We start from the raw sequence: 18508 nt of genomic DNA, 5'->3' as shown, positions 1-18508 counted from the left end.
TCAGCCGAAGTCTTCTATAAAGCTAAGTATCCCGTTGGGGAAACTTTTCTTGCCTCAGACCGATGTCAGACAAAGTTAATAACTGTATTTCTTGTGGGAAGCAAATACCTCAATTTTCATTCTTATTGTATTCCTTGCCTAGGCCCAGACCATGACGTTTCTGGTTGTCGGTTTTGCGCTAGGTTCAATAAACACACTATTAAGCATCGGGCTGATACCGCCCGACATTATTTTGGCAGAAAATTCAACTACATTATGTCATCGGAACCTCCGACTACTGCTATGTTTAAAAAACGCAAGGACAAAGACCGGCAGCCTAGACCTAGACCAGATACTGAGGTCTCAGTTAGGCCTACCGACGGATCTTCGGTATTCAGTGAGGCGCCTACGCAGCCCCTGACTACCGCAGATTTAGAAAATACAACTACCTCTCAGTCAGAATCTACCGGGCCACTGGAGCTGGTTCCTCCTCAACTCGCGGACGCCAGCCCTGGCGGCAATCCGGAGACTATGGACAGGCCTTCGGTTTCAGAAGGCTTCTTTAAACCGACGACCCTTTCAGTTAAGTCATACGCCAAGCTTCCAAAGGTTAAGAAACTGGGTCCACAGACTCCCATACAGGCCCCTATGCCTAAAAAAACAGATGCTCAAAATGGCAGAGGACCTGATTACTCAGAGGTTCCCAGCCCCCTCCTGACAAAAGGCCTAGACTGGAGGAAGATTTACCTCCTTCTGACCAGGAATCCATTTCCTCAGCAGACTCTGAGGAACAGGATTACCCCTTCCCTCTCTATGAAGACTCAGATGCTGAGGAGTCTATTCCCTCTGTTTCCCCCCTGAAGACTTCTCTTTTGGGGAAACCCTGCACACCATGAGAGAGCATTTCCACTGGTTAGGACAAGATTACTCTGACTCCAAGAAAAGACTCTGTGAGTTTCTTCTTTTGCCTCAGCATAGACCCCTAGCCATTCCTCCTGTTTTGGACATTCTGGATGATTTCTACACTGAATCCAGTCTAAATCCAGATTCCTTACCTCCAGCACCACCTAAACCAGACATATACTATTGAGTCCCTGACTCTCACAAGTTTTTATATAAAAGCCCTGCTGCAGACCCAGAAACCATTTCCCAGGGTCCCAAAGGGGTTAAGGCCTCTACTGCTAAGAATCCACTACCTGCAGAAAGAGATTCCAGGGCATTAGAAAGATGGGGGAAAAAAGTGTATACCTCTGCCACCTTGGCCATGAGGGCATTAAACTGCCAATTCCACATGATTAAATACCAGCAGTACTTGCTTACTCAGTTAAAACAGAAAATGATCCCTCAAACAGATCAACTAGATTTCAAAGGGATGCAAGATTTGTTGCATGCAGCAGAACAAGTGGGAAAACATACTTTGCAGTGTGGTTTTGATTCTTTGGAGGCCTCATGTAGAGCAGCAGTCACAGGGTCTGTAATTCGTAGACATGCTTGGCTAAAAGAGCAGACCTTACCAGAACATGTCAAAGCAAAGTTACTGGATGCTCCACTGCAAAAGGATGCGTTATTTGGTGTCAAAGCAGAGGAAGTTTTAAAGAAGATGGAAGAAAAGGCAAAATCAATGCAAACAGTTAAAGATTTTTTACAGGTACAACCTCCTCGCTTCAGCAGAAACTGGCCATCAAAAAACTGGTCCTTTCCTGCTTCAGACAGACCCCAAAGGGGCAGGTACAGATGTCCTAGGGGCAGAGGCCAGGCACAGGGTACCTTCAGGCCTAGACAATGGCAAACAACAACTCAAAGAGGGGGAGACGACAGATCTCAACCCTTCAGAAAACAAACTCAATGACTTTCGTCTTCGCCTGCCAAGCATAATTGCCCAGGCAGCACCTCTAGGAGGAAAACTGGCTCTTTTCCCACAAAATTGGCACATCATAACAAAGGACAAATGGGTTCTGGATATTATTACCCGAGGCTACAGATTTCATTTTCACACTTTACCACGGATGAGAGGCATGCCAAATCTGCCAACAAACCAATGAGCAGAGGCACAAAAGCAAATTTCAGCTCCCATGAACATGAAAGCAATTCAAAAGGTACCTGCAAAAGAGCAAGGTCAAGGATTTTACTTAAGATTGTTTCTAGTACCAAGAAAGGACAAAGCCTGGAGACCCATCTTAGACCTTTCAATTCTAAACATGTACCTGGACATTCCCAAATTCAAAATGCTCACACTACAGCAGCTTCTTCCCATGCTGGGCAAGGAGTCTTGGCTGGTAACGTTGGACCTCCAAGAGGCATACTGCATGTCCCTATCAGACAAGATTGCAGAAGATACCTCAGATTTATGGCAGGCACAATGCATTATCAATTCTCTGCATTGCCCTTTGGCTTATCTACTGTGCCCAGAGTATTCACGAAATGCCTGGCATCAGTAATTGCATACTGCAGACAGTGAGGAATACAAATTTATCCATATCTGGATGGCTGCCTGATCCAAGCAGACAGCAAAGACATCCTACTACAGCATCTGGCATTTGTAACAAAGTTGCTAAGTTGCCTAGGGTACACAGAAAACAAAAAGAAGTCAAAACTAATACCCTCACAAGAAATAATTTTCCTGGGTGCCAGCTTGAATACAACGGCCCAGATGGCTTACCTCACGCCAGACAAGCAAAAACAACTGGCTCAGTACTTCAAAAACATGGCAACTACTACCCAGCTCACTGCAAGGAAATTCCTGCAGGCATTGGGGTACATGGCATCCTGTATTCAACTAATTGCATATGCAAGGCTGCATATGAAAAAACTACAATGGTGCCTAAAAAGTGTATGGTCCCAACACAGACACAGCCTCGAAGCAACTATAACTCTCATTCCCTGCCTTCAAAAAGAGCTTCTATGGTGGGCTCAAGCATGCCAAGCAAACAAGGGCCTTCCTTTTGTCTCACCTCCACCAAACCAAACCTTGACAACAGATTCATCAGACTACGCCTGGGGTGCACACATGGCAGGACAATGCATACAGGACAAATGGTCTGCAAACCAAAGGCAACTACACATCAATCAATAGGAGATGCTAGCTGTAAAAAAATGCACTAACAGCCTTCAAGAACCTTTTGCATCCAGGACAACTTCTAATAAGGACGGACAACACCACAGTTATGTGGTACATAAACAAACAATGAGGGACGCACTCCTACCCACTATGCAGACAGGCAATGGACTTGTGGAACACAGCATTAACTTACCAAGTACAACTGCAAGCACAATTCCTGCCAGGAAAAGAAAACATTTTGGCAGACAAATTAAGCAGAAATTTGACAGACCCTCACGAATGGAGACTACACCCACAAGTATTCTCAATGATAACTCAAAGGTGGGGACCGCCAGACATAGATCTGTTTGCCTCAACCAACAATTGTCAGCTACAAAAATTTTGCACAAGGACTTACCATCCCCTGGCCTGGAAAGTGGATGCCCTATCATTCAGTTGGACATCATTGTCAGTCTACGCCTTCCCACTTCTGCCTCTACTCACCCAGGTATTACTGAAAACCAGATCAGAGAGCCCACAGATGATCCTCATTGCCCCGGACTGGCCACGTCAACACTGGTACCCACTACTATGAAACCTGACTCACAGCCCTCCATGGATCTTACCTCAATTCCCTCTGCTGTTAACCCAACAAAACTCTCAGATCCTTCACAGTCAGCTAAGGACCTTAAATCTAGCTGCATGGAAAATACCTTAAATTATCAAACAACACTTCTCTCAAAGGACGCCCAGAATGTCATTTTGGAGGCCCAGCACCAGAAAAACTTACTCAGATAAATGGAAAAGATTTTGTGTATGGAGCCAGACCAGAAGCCTAAATCCTGGCATCCCAAATATTCCTCACATACTCCAATATCTAACCGAGATGCTACACAAAGGCCTTTCTTTCTCATCCATAAAGATCCATGCTTCAGCCATTTCAGCTCAATATTATGCGGTTCCTCCCATTTTCTCTCATCCTTTGCTAAGGCAATTTCTCAGAGGGGCAAAAAATATAAGACCCCCCCCCAGAAAACCACCCACTCCAACTTGGGATCTAAATTTTGTTCTTGAAAAGTTAACACTTCCTCCTTTCGAACCAGCCTTTTCAGCAGAGCTTCAGTACTTGTCATGGAAGACAGCCCTGCTGCTGGCTATCACCTCAGCATGCAGAGTCTCAGAACTGCAGGCACTTATGGCAGTGGAACCTTTCATCATTTTCCATCAGGACAGAGTGTCTTTATGCACCAACCCTTCCTTCATGCCAAAGGTAGTATCCAGTGTGGCTCTCAATCAGACCATACACTTGTCCACCTTTTATCCAAACCTACAGAATAAAGGAGAAAGACTCCTTCACTCTTTGGACATTCACAGACAGTTACGTTACTATTCGGACAGGACAAAGGCCTTCAGAAAATCTGACAAACTCCTTGTTTCCTATGCACCAGGCTCAGAAGGAAAGGCTATTTCAAAACAGACCATCTCCAAATGGATAGCACATTGCATCCACTTTTGCTACTCACACCATGGGAAAGCAGTGCCTGCTAGTATTACGTCTCACTCTACCAGGGCTACAGCAACCTCAGCAGCCTTCCTCCGAGGAGTCCCAACAAAGGACATTCTGGAGGCAGCTACCTGGAGTTCGGTGCACACCTTCACCAAGCATTACCACCTTCCTCTGTACTCAAAAACCAGAGCTGGGTTTGCCACTGCAGTTCTGCAGGGCATCTTAGCTGCACCTAACCCAGTTTAGCTCCTACCACCCAACCATAGCTTTGGGACTCTACCCAATAGTGTGATGACTGCAGCAGCATAGCACAATGAACATAGTACAGTTTTGTACCTACTATAAATGTAGATGTTCGAGTGGTTATGCTGCTGCAGTCCAGGTTACCCTCCCTCCATCCCCTCTACCTAACAAGGCTTTTCTTATACCTCCATGTACTTCAACTTTTGGGATGCATGTCTATATGATGTATTTGCTTATAACTAGTACCATTGTTTTGCACTAAGGTATGTTTTGCAAGCTTCTTATTTTGCCTTCTTAGTTTGGGGCACCTGACATCTGGGGCAAGAAAAACTGAAGAAAATGGCATCGGCTGCCTCTTTTATACCCCTGCCGCTCTGACGTCAGGGAAGAAGCGACGACAACTGATGCCGGACCAAGGCTTTGGAATTCAGGCCAACTGCAGGACCGCCTGACGGCAGGATAACCCAAGTGTGATGACTGCAGCAGCATAACCACTCGAACATCTACATTTATGGTAGGTACAAAACTGTACTTTCCCTTTGGCATATCTACTGCACCCAGGGTATTCGTAAAGTGTCTTTGCATTTTGCAGGCAGAGAAATATTCAAATATACCCATACTTGGATGATTGTCTGATTCAGGCAGAAAGCCAGGACTTGCTATTACAATATCTGGCATTCGTAAAGAAACTTCTAACCTCACTGGGGTACACCATAAATGCAAAGAAATCTCATCTAGTACCCTGCCAACAGGTTGTATTCCTGGGAGCAAGCTTGAACACAACTTTCCAGATGACTTTCCTCACTCCGGAGAAACAAGTTTATTTGACAACCTACCTCAAACTATTGGCTACAAAACCCCAGCTATCTGCAAGGAAAATTCTGCAAGGCCTGGGGTTCATGGCCTCTTGCATTCTACTAATTACATATGCAAGACTGCATATGAGGAAACTACAATGGTATCTAAAAAGCCTATGGTGTCAACATTCTCAGGACCTGGGATCAATGATTCCTATCATTCCTTGTATAAAGACAGAGTTCCTTTGGTGGGCAGATGCCTGCTACCACAACAAGGGGCTCCCTTTCACTCTACCCCCTGCCACCCAAACCCTAACAACAGACGCATCAGACTATGCATGGGGGGGGGGCTCACTTAGCAGGGCAGTGCATTCAGGGCAAATGGAACCCAAGACAGATGCACCTGCATGTCAATCAAAAAGAAATGTTAGCTGTACAGAATTCTTTGACAATCTTCAAAGACCGCATTCTTCCAGGACAACTATTGGTAAAGACAGACTACACCACAGTTATGTGGTACATAAACAAGCAGGGGGGAACCCACTCATACCCTCTCGGACTAGCCATGGCTCTGTGGAACACAACCTTGAGCTACCAAGTGCACCTACAAGCGCAATTCCTGCCAAGCAAGCTAAATTCACTGGCAGACAACTTAAGCAGAAATCTCATGGATCCACACGAATGGAAACTAGAACCAAAAATATTCAACCTCTTGAGGAACAAATGGGGGACTCCAGAGGTAGACCTGTTTGCCTCCCCTCAGAATTATCAGTTGGACAAATTCTGTACAAGGACTCCTCACAATCAAGCTTGGAAAGAGGATGCCCTGTCCTCTACCTGGGAAAGTCTCTCAGTTTATGCCTTTCCCCCTCTGCCTCTCCTCTTGAAGGTTCTGATAAAGATCAAACAGGACAAGCCAAAGACAATACTGATTGCACCAGGCTGGCCACACCAGCACTGGTACCCCCTCTTGCGCAGTATGTCACTGCTGGAACCATGGCACCTGCCTCAGACCCCTTCCCTGCTGTCCCAGCAGGTGGGCCAGATTCTGCACCCTCAGCTTCAAACCCTGAACCTTGCAGCTTGGCTAATTCCTTGAGCTCTCCAATAGCATCCCTCAGTAGCAGGTGCTAGATGTCATTTTGGAGGCAAGGAGGCCTAGTACTAGAAAATCCTATGCTGAAAAGTGGAAAAGATACTGTTGCTGGAGCCAGACTCAGGGGGATGGGCACAACGGTGCCCAGCTTACCTCATATTCTTCAGTACTTAACAGAAATGCTCCACAAGGGCCTATTCTTCTCGTCAGTTAAAACTCACTCCTCTGCCATTTCAGCACATTATAATACTGAGCCACCCCACTTCTCTCATCCCCTGCTAAAACAATTCCTTAGAGAGGCTAAAAATTTAAGACCCCCCACGAGAGCCCTACCCCAGCCTGGTACCTTAACTTTGTATTGGAAAAGCTCACTCTACACCCCCCCCCCTTTGAGCCAGCTGCAACAGCAGAGTTGAAATTCCTTTCTTGGAAAACAGACTTCCTTCCAGCCATCACTTCAGCAAGAAGAGTGTCTGAATTACAGGCACTTATGGCAGTGGAACCCTTCATTATCTTCCATGCAGACAGGGTTTCCCTCAGAGCCAATCCTTCCTTTATGCCCAAGGTAGTGTCTAGTGTGGCCCTAAATCAGTCCATTCATTTGCCTACTTTTTTCCCTAATCCACAAAACAAAGGGGAATGAATACTGCACTCTCTGGACGTGCACAGACAACTTAGATTTTATTTGGACAGGGCTAAGCCTCTCAGAAAATCTGAACAGCTGCTAGTTGGCTTTGCTGCAGGAGCAGAGGGGAAGGCCATTTCAAAGCAAACCATTTACAAATGGATAGCCCATCGCATTCATTTCTGCTACAAGCACCATGGAAAACCTATCCCACAGGGGATAAGATCACATTCCACCAGGTCTGTATCTACCTCTGCAGCCTTTCTCAGAGGAGTCCCTATGAGGGACATCCTAGAAGCTTCTACCTGGAGCTCTGTACATACCTTCACCAAGCATTACCACATGCCTATTTTTTTCTAAATTCAGAGCTGGTTTTGCCACTGCAGTCTTGCAGGGCTTAATAGCTGGCCATAATGGCTCTCTAACTTCCTCCTCCCTTCCTTAGCTTTGGGAATCGACCCACATGTGATGACTGCAACATTGAAACATGAAGAACATAGTACAGTTGTGTACACTTACCATAAATGTAGATGTTCAAATGTATTCACTGTTGCAGTCCTGGTTACCCTCCATCCAGCCCCCTGACTTCTCTTGGCTCTGCCTTTCCTTCTTGTTTGGTATATTTAAGTTTTCTGGAGTATTTGCTTTCTGTTGGAGGTGTACCATAACATATAATTGCTTCCCATTGTTGGGGCACCTGACATCAGGGGCAAGAAAAACTGATGGAATGGTGTCGACTGCATGTTTTATACCCCTGACATCATGGAAGAATAGACAGCATTCGACACAGGAATCCGAAGACTCTGGTAATCAGGCCGGCTGAGGGCTACCTGCAGGCAGATAACCCAAATGTGATGACCATATTGCTGTCTAAATATATTCCCAGATCTCTTACTACCAGGTCAACTTTTTGGAGCATTTTATTAATGGATTAATTAACTTGAGTTGAAAGTTTCTCAAACAGCATTATAATGCATTTTTTTGGCACTGAGGTTTAGGCCATCACTTTGGCACCAGTCATTTGTCTGTGTTAAACCCACTTGCAAGATGTTGGTGTCTTAGGGGAGTCTATAGTAGCTCTCAGTTAACAGTCATCTGCAAACTTGGTGAGCCAGGGGCCTTGAACATTAGTCATGAGTTTGGAGAAGTTGATGCCAAACAGGAGCAGCCCCAGCAAGAGCCCTGGTATACTCCACTGGTGACCTGTCTCTTGTTTGAGGTAATCTCACCAGTCATGACTTCTTGGGTCCTGTCTGTGAGCCAGCTGGCAATCCAGAGCGTTATGTAAAGATTTATGCCTTGCTGAGAGAGCTTATCAAGAGCAACTGACTGGGGTATTATATCAAATGCCTTAGCCAAGTCAAGATGTACAGTATGCACTGTTTTACCCATATCCATTGCCTTGGTGAGCCTCTCAAAAAAGTCTACCAGGTTAAGTAGCTATGACCTTCTTTCACAAAGCGAAATTGGGATGGGTCCTGTGTCTGTAGGTTGCTAATGTCCTTGTTTATCATTTTCAGGATAATTTGTTCCATGGCTTTGCCTATTAGGATTGTTAGACTGATGGGTATGTAGTTCCCTGGTTGGTTAATAGTCCACCCTTTTGGAGGAGAATGACTGTTGTGGTCCTCCATTCACTTGGAATGTAGCCTGTTTCATGGCTGTAGATGAAGAGTGCCTCAAGTGGTCCTGATAGGTCATGTTTTAGACTGTTCAGAAGGCAACCAGGTATGTTGTCAGGTCCCATACAGGCAGCGTTCTTGGCTTTAGCAAGTGTTGCCAACACCTGGTCCCTGCTGATAGCTGGGGGAAGTATGTTGGAGGGTATTTAACTTGTAGGAGCTGGGTGGGAGTGGGGTGTGAAGTTTGAGCCGAATTTATCAGCCAGTAGATTTGCTATGTCACCCTTACTGGTGAAGGTGGTAATGTTCACCACCAGTTCAGCACACTGTTGTGTGTTACCTCTAAGGTTCCAGACATAGCTGTAGAAGGCCTTGTGATTGTCCTTAGCCTACAAGGCTATCCTGACCTCATAGTTGGTCTTGTTGGATTTAATTACACCACTTAGTTTCTTGTTTATTTCTTTAAGAGAGCACTTGTCTTCAAGGGAGTTGCTCTTCCTGATTTTGGCCATGAGCTTTCTTTTTTTATTACTTACCCTATTTAGGTGAGGATTCCAATGTTGGGGGTTTTGTTTTTAGTGTTTGTTTTGGTTTTATCTCTGGTAGGTACAGTTGCTTCAGTGCAGTCATTCACATGTTTGTATACAGACTATGTGAATAATTCTGCATAGTGGCTGTGGCCTTGGAATTTAGGGGAGCCTTGAATTTTGACAAGCTGTCACTTAATAGGATGTAGTAATATTTTCTGTTACTGTTTAGCTGGATTTTCTGGGTTGATTTTTACTCCAAATGAGACAGCTTTGTGATCTGACCTCTCTAGTGAGGACGTGACATGGTGGGGGTGCAATGCTCTGTCATGTTTGTGAGTACCAGATCCAGTATGATTGATCCCCTGGTTGGAGTGAGCTCTATCCACTCCAGGGTGTTTGGGTTAATAAAGTCCAGGAAGCATTGTGCTTGTGAGTTTGAGGCTTTTCCCAGTCAATAGAGGTATGGTTAAAGTCCTCTATGAATAGGGTATTTGTCTGGAGGGTGAGCACCTCTAGTAGGTTTAGGTAAGAGCTGTGAGACTCTGGGCATAGACGGTGACCAGTAGCTTGCAATTATATGGTAAGGGACCTTATCTATGGTGACTTGTACATGGATGTGCTTCATGATATCTGTTTAACCAACCTAGAGGTATGTTTGTTGCTAACATCGATTGAGACACCTCCACCTTTGCCCCAGTATGTGCTGTTGTTGGTCTAAATGTGTGAAAGGCACAGTAGCATTGCACTTCTTGGGTACTTTCTGGTCTCAGTCACAGCACAGATATCTACATTTGCCAGAGCAAGGAGAAGTTGAAGGGTCTGGAGTTTTTTGTTTAGGCTCTGAGCACTGAGCAGTAACATCTTAAGATTGCTTGTAGACCTTTTCTCTGTGTTGGTAGTTCTGCCTTTTTGGCATTGCCTAAAAAAGGCTCTAATGGGGTGGATAAAGTTTTAGTCAATGTCCATAAGCCTAGGGGACAGGTGTAGCTCATCCTTGACAAAGTAACGTGGTATTTTTACCATGTCTTCCCATGCTGACAGATGTTGGATCCCTCTTGTGTGACACCAGACACTAAGCCAGTTATTAAAATTTATCCTTTTATGTTCATATTGTGGCATCATCCATGGTGAGGGTAGAATGCTACTCAGTGCAAGGCTCATATCTATCTGTGGCACATATTCTGAGAGATCCATTATGTCTCTTTTTCATATTATCCAGTGAGGTATGTCTCATGTCATTTACATCCACGTGGACTATGATAAACTCACACTGGTACATGGGGTGTAGTAACTTCAGTGCATATTTGATGTTATGGATCCTGGCTGGCAGTAGGCAACTAATTATCTTCTCCTCGTCTAATGTAGTGATTGGGGCATCTGTGTGTTGTACACTGGAGTACCTAATGACAAGAGTACTAGGTAAAATATATGCTTGACTTATGGGCTTTGCTGTCGGAGGACCATTGGGTGTACTTTTTATGTGAGATGTTTGGTGTTGCTCTTGATGTGTGTTTTCATGATTGCTGATGAGCAGTGTTGCCACTGGGTGACTTTGGAGGTTTTTGAAATTTGGAAAGGTTTCTGTGTGTGTGTGTGTGTGTGTGTGTGTGTGTGTGTGTGTGTGTGTGTGAGAAAGGAATGTATTATTGACAAACTCATTTGTATGCAAGATTTTTGCCTCCAAGGAAGTCATGTATTTACATCTTTCACACATTGTATTATTTTCTTTAATGCTTAACTGGTTACCTATCAAGCAGAGACATTTGGAAATTACATGTCCGTGTTATCCAGTCCTGTAATATGGTGGGCTGTTCCGACAAAAAGTTCCTTGGATTTAAAATAAGAAATCATGATTTTCAGCTAATAGCTCTTCTGCTTGACCAAACAGCTGCAAAGTGCATGGCTCCATTACTGAATTTCATCTATTTATTTTGTTATTTATTTACTTATTTATTTTTAGTCTGTGTGGCTGCTGATCTCATACTGTCCTCAACAACTGATGCTCCCACAGGAACTGGTTTTAATAAGTGTTCAAGGATATGAGATTACCTGTGAACATGCAAAATTCACACTTAACCCCTTCACAGGTAATTCCTTTCTTTGGCACGAAAGAATAAATTATATTCTTTGTATTTTCATACAGTTTGAAAAGAAATGTCTAACTACAGCAAATCTCAGGGCTAGGGTATATGGGCTCTTCCATAATAGACAATTTGATTTCAGAAGCCTACTGCATTGAGTGTTTGAGATCATTAGCTACTTTCTGGAATTGTTCATCTCCATCCATGCTTCTTATCTTATTCTGATGGTTATTTTATTCAATTTTCATTCACTGAGTAAGATACTGAAAATTTCAAAGTGTCCCTGAGGTTACCAGGTTTTGCGTGAGGAATTACACCAGTAGTGTCTGTACTGTTTGGGCAGCATCATGATATGAAGCTTTGACATGATTTCCAGTGCTTCACAGCCTTCCCCAGGAGAAAAATGGAGGAAATGTAGGCATATTGCAACTCCCTTATATGGTGATTGTGAAGAGTGCCTGTTATAGGAAGTGTCAGGAAGGTCCATGGTACAGTGTCAAGACATGAAAAGAAGTTATAAGATTGTGGGACAATGATCATGTCCTCCTCCTAAGTCCATTCTCAAGATAGCCTTATCCATCTTGCCAGCTGTGAGTTTTTCACACAAAGGGTCATGCTTGCAACCATCATCTGATTATAGCAAGAGATTTATCCCCAGCAGCCACCACAGGGGTGCATCCTGGGTGTACTGCGACAACCATGTTAGAATGTTTGGGACATTCCTACACCCACCCTGCTCACTTGGAGTGGCTCTTTGAGATTACCAGTGTAGGCACAGCATTTGTACTTGAACTACATGATTTTTGGTCCCAGATCACTCACAGAGTCATCCAGGGGTTGCATGGTGAGATAGAGAAGACACTCATAGGTCCTTCTGCACTAGTTCAGCCTGCTAGATCAGCCCAGATGTTTGATATATGTCAATTGTGTGATAGTTGTTAAGGCTGTAATACCCTTGGGGAGCACAGACTTATGCCTGTGCCAGGCTCTACAGAGTTTTCTTAAGATGTAGCAGTGCCACCAGTGTTCATTTTCCTGCATTATGAGGCCCAGTTGCATGACCTCTGGTACTCAATTGTCACTTGCTTAATGATGCATGCTAGATGAGCGGGAATGCTACTTTCCACTGGACTAAGAATGGGGGAACACTGTCTTTCTCTGTCCTCAGAAAGGGTGTCAGAAGATGCAGAGGTCCTTGTTTGTAATACAGACAAGAGTAATGAGACCACCTGTTGTAGCTCTCCACCTGATTGGTTACCCCATTTTAGTGATGTCACTAAGGTTTGAGCACTTCACAGCGGGCTGGGCTGTGGATACTGAGATTCTTCTTTCTCTCGCTTTCTCTCTTTCTCCCTTTCTCTCCCTGCTTGTAAAGTGGTTAATGCACTCTAAATTTCTGCCCCATGTAGAGTTCAGTGACATTTTTTCTGGAACACAAGATTTGCCCAATGGCTTCCCTTCCTGCATCCAACCTAATGTTCCTCGAGCTGGGTGAGAGCCCTCTAGTCTATTCTTTCCAGGTGGAGGAGAGATTCAGATTTTGGGGTGTACAGCCAATCTGTAGATCAAGCAAGCCTGCAAGCTTTTCTGTAGGTTCCCTGTCATGTGCATGTAGGCCACTGCTCATGTGCAATCCCCAGCTTAAGAGGCACACCACTTGTAGGGAGGGGCTGACTAGGCTCATCATGCTGCAGCAGTTGTTAGTGCAGTGAGCTAAGCTGCAAGCTGCCTCCCTCACCTTATGATGGGTGGGTCAGCATCATCAGATCTTTATCTCTCTGCTCAGTGAGGTCTGACCTAGCATATCGGGAAAGACTCCTTTGTGATCTCTTTGGTCCAGCAAATGTCCCCGAGACCACAAAACCTTTCCTCCTAATAAGAAGTTGGATGCTTTGTACAGGTTTTGCGAAAGGGTGCTGTGGTTTCCTACATTGGAACATTTTCTAAACCAAAGCAGAAGCCCAGAAATTCTTTGTCTCACCTCTTTAGGTTGCAGTCTTTCTGAGAGGACCAGGCAGTGAGAAAGCTGACAGACCTTCCTGAGTCTTGGATTAGGGTGGATATTGAAAATACCCACAACACATTTCTTTAATGGTGATCATATACCCTACTTTTAGTATGACTGCACTGTTTCAATGGCTTGATCAGGTAGGCTTAGGAATGTTCCTGAATTAGCTGCCATTACTCAAGTTCTCTTCCTTTAGGAACTAGCTTAGACTAGCCATTTGGGATAACCCATTCTGTGGTAAGTTTCTTTTTGACCAGGCCTTACAGTCTGACCAAGAATCTTAGCTTTGACTGATGTGGATGACTTCTGTGAATCCTTCCTCATGTTCTATCTTGTTTCAGAGCACTCCCAGTTCTGTAAAAAAAAAAAAAAAAAAAAGTCCCAAGTAAAATATGGAGGGCATCCAAACATTAGACAGCACTGCCTTCCCCAGACTCTGCTAGCCAAGGCTCCAACTCAGATGCCTATCACTGTGAACCATTAGGAGACAGGTTTGCTCACAGATGGCAGTGACTTAGGTCTACTAAGTTCTCCCCCCAAAAGAGCTTTGCCTCTGGAGCAGACTAGACTCTACTGCATTAAGCGGGCTGTATGGCCTGTTGTTTCTTTAGAGAAAAACAAAGACTAATTATTTCACCTTTTCTTGGATTTAAAAGGTATAGAAGCTTTACATTACATTACTTTTTCAGCAACTTCAACTAGCACTTATGGTACGCAAAATTCTGAAGTTTTTTTTTCTGTCTCCTTATTAGAATATTCCAGATGACATCAGTTGCAGTCATTTTCATCATACAGCATCATCTTAAGCAAAACTTCAAATGTAGCTTACTCTCAAGCAGATAGCAAAGCCAGTCATGTGACTGCAAGTCTGCAACACTTGCCTTCTGCCTAAATTAAAGAAGTATGTAAGCAATACTCAGACTGCATTAGAAAGCCATCCCCCTTTCTGAACAAAATGAGCTATGCACTTGTGGAAAAACTTTATTACTAATAAAAGTAGTTCTTCTCTACCCTTAGAAACTGTAGAGATCACGTAGCTTACTGCCTTCCTGAGTTATCTTCCAAATGTGCCCATTCAAAACTTTCATACCCCAAACCCTGATTCTGCATATCCTCACTCTCTCTCTGTCAGACTTCCATGTCACTCATCTCCTTATACTGCACTCTCTTCCCTAGGGATTTGAGTTAGCAAGTCCCACACCTGGGAGCATGTCAATCAGCTGAAGGCAATTTCAGCAAGCGCAAAGAAATCAAAGCCAGTTCACCAAAACTGCCTTCAACAAAAGTGGAAATAACGTCTTCTGCATTGTTTTGTGACCTCAGATTTGATATATATATATAATTTTAGGGAGTGTGGAGAGTGTCCCGCACCATGGGTGGTGCACGGTGGAGCTTGTATCCCTGCAAAAAAAAAAATTTCAAATGTTCGCTGAAGGCGGTTTCAGCAAACTGGTTTAGGTTTATTTGTATTAATTGAAAATGCTTTTGATGGATCGACATGAATCCCCCACACTTCATCTCCCACAAACTGTACAAAAATGCCAATTTGTTTCAGCTCCTGCTTCCAGCTCTGTCTGCATCACAGCCATCTGATCCATCTTTTCCATGAACTTCTCATGCTCTCCCATTCTCTGATTTCACTCCATCCATCATCCCTAAACTCTCTGACTATTCCTGACCTTTAGAAACATCTGGATCTGCTGCCTACCTATTCTCATCTCCCTTTTACCCCAGCCCACAACTACTTGCAACCCACTGCACTTCTTTATATTCCACAACGCTCCCTCATCCATTAACCAGTGCAGCTCCCACATCCACTCACTCTGCTGCCCATAAAATTATGACCAAACTGTCTTCACCTACTAAATCCACAAATTCCATGCTACTCAAAAGTCTATAAGTATATGCAGCTGTTCAACATCTGAGCAACAATATCTCCAGTGAGTGCCATCTACACCTCTTTCTTTCCTCCTTAACCTTTCTGGAGTAATGAACTAGTGATGCAACAGGCACATATACATATTCCATACTGGAACCATCCTCAGTACCAGACTGACACTACCCAAAAGCCCTCTTTTTGTTTCCTTTTCTTTCATAACCTAACTTGTACACAACCTAACACCACTCTCATCTCTTCTTTTCATTCACACTGCAGTCTTGGCCCACACTTCACAAATACCACAAACCATTCCTTTCCTAACAGCTCACAGTTTTCTGATTAACTTAATCTAGATAACTCTGTTCCTATAACTATACCCCCACAGGCAACATTCTCCCCACCTCAGCTTGCTATCCATATTATCCCTCACCAAATACTCTTTGGTGGATTGGTATGCCTGATTTCATGTCTTCAGGTATCTCAAAATAGTTCTAATCTGTACACACCCCTTTCCCATACATCAGTTCTGTATCCCTAATGAGCAAATGAATATGCTAAGTAACCACCAGTGATAATATCATGCTAACCACATTAACTATACTAAGAATACATGCTATGACTCCAACTGTCCAACATCCTAAATGTCACTTCAGTCCTCTCCATTAATTTCACTCTGCCTAGTCTCCTATAAAGTCAGAAATACTTTGAACCCCAAATATCTCTGTCCATTTCTTCCCACCTCCAACTTCTGTTCTTTTCCTTTAGTCTTTTTCAATGGTGTAGTCATTGATTTGGAGTTATGAAGACAAAACTCAGAAACTTCACTGAATTCACAGTGTTTCCAACACTGGAGGGAGCTGTTTGTCATATCTTCCATGATAAATATTTAGCCATTTGCAAATAAGTGACCCCATCAACTCTCTACTCCTAATCTGAAGACATTCTGTGGATGTCTGTGATGAAGAATCTAAAAGAAGAATGAAAAGAATCCAGGGCAAAGGGCACCCCTCTCTCTCCTTTCTACCAGTCTTCATCCTCTCAGACAATTGTCTGATGGTTGTTACTTTCTAACTCACAATCCTAAATTGAATACATGCCTCATTAGTTAATCACTGCCATTAACTGACATCTTCCATACCCTTAAAAATGTAATCTTCAGTGTATCATCTTCCTGATTTCACAACATATCAGTCCCTACTTCCTGTCTGTATAATTGGAGAAATGTGCAAATGACATGCATTAGTGTCCGATGAATGAACTTGCTTGTCCCACATCCATGAAATGCCCTTTAACCTCTTCAGACCTCACTGTTAAGATACACACAAATACCTTAGCATTTGCATTTGTGAGCAATGTCAGTCAAAACATTTTTTAAACACCTTTATTGAGTTATCACTTGTGACATAGGCAAACTTACATTTATATAAAAGTAACCAAACCATATTAACAAGTTCACATTTACAAACATTATACATCACATATATTGTTTTGTACCATATAATCAAAGCAACATTACATAAATTGTTCAATTTCTACCTTCTCTTAAACCTCATTTCTCCTCCAGAGTATTTTGTATGCATGTATTGTTCCTGCAATTAACATTTTTTCTATGTAATTTACTCCTACCCTTTTCTAAAGATCCCACATCTTTATTTTTATCTGTTACAATATTCAATACTTCAAGCATAGTTGGTTTAGACTTTGATTTCTAATTTCTAGTAATTTGGCAGTCACCAGAATTAAACTTAACAAGGTCTTGCTATGTCTAGGCAATTCAGATCTTCTATCCCAGCTCCTTAGTTGCACTCATTTGCTTGCCCAGTGTTCCTGACAGAGTACACTGCAGGCAGTTTTTAAAGTCTTCCAAATCATTACACTCTGAGAATATATGCTCCCAGGTACCTGCTTCTTCCCCACTGTACCTCCGACATTTGTGATCTACCCGAGGGAAAATTCTTTGGAGTCTGCTCAGGGTATAAAAGTACCTATGCAAACACTTCCAGGCAAAGATCCTAACTCTTATAGATGTTGCATATTTGGGAGCCATACGTCTTTGTGAATTAGTTATACAGTCTCTCTTCCCAATCTTTTCTGACATCCTCTGATTGATTCCTATAGTTATTGTGCAATATTTTATTTGCCCTTCTAATTATCCCTTTTTAAATGCAGCTTTTATTCCAGATTCATTTGGAAACTCAACCATTGCAGGTCTTTCATTTAGGATTCCCTTATCCCTTTCTCTTTTTCAATACTCTGATATCAATCCTTTTTTCCTTTTTCTATACTGTGATATCAATCCTTGATAGGGAAAGTAATCACTAGCCTGCAATCCAGATGTCTTAGCTTCTTCCCATTCTATTACCTTTCCCTCTCTAATTATTTGTTCCCAATAGCTTGGTTCCTTTGACAGCTTCCTACATTCCTACAGTAAATTCCAGCCCCACTCTTGCCTATTCTCTGTAACCTTAATTGCAATCATCCCTATCAGCAGAATCTCCTTTCTCTATTCCTATGTTGGCTTAGTTCTTAGTATCAACAAAAATGCCACCAAATATTCAAAGTTGTTCCTTTGAATATTTTCAGTGGCAGTGATCTACTTTCTGTTTCTAAGACTACTTGTGGTGAACTTTTGTGGCATTTTTGTTGATTCTTCATTTTTCATCACCTGCTGCTTTTTGTGGTTTTATCGGTTCTTAATATACTTTCTACTACTTTATGAATGTAATATTCTGCATGACTGTTATTCTCCTTAAAGTTCTGCATCCAAACTCCCATGCTTTCTTGAATTACTCCCTCCCACACAATTCATCATCATCCCACTTTGAATTGTAGATTTCTGCTTGTGTGATGTATAAGAGCCTCAACTGTGTGGTGCTAAAATATCCCTTCAAATTGGGTAATCCTAAACTTCCTTGTTCTGTTGGGAAGATCAGCTTATCTCTCCTTGTCTGTTGACCTCTTCCTCCCAGATAAAATCCTTCAACTCTTTATTAATTACTATACTCAACTTCCCCTCTGGCTGACAAAATATGTTTGACCTGTGTATAAAACTAAATGGAATAAAATAATTTACTGCTTGTATCTTGCTATCCATATCCATAGGT

This window comes from Protopterus annectens, chromosome 1.part2, assembly GCF_019279795.1.
Source record: "Protopterus annectens isolate FY-2018-M chromosome 1.part2, PAN1.0, whole genome shotgun sequence".
NCBI classification, from domain to species: domain Eukaryota; kingdom Metazoa; phylum Chordata; order Ceratodontiformes; family Protopteridae; genus Protopterus; species Protopterus annectens.
This window is presented reverse-complemented; position numbering follows the sequence as displayed.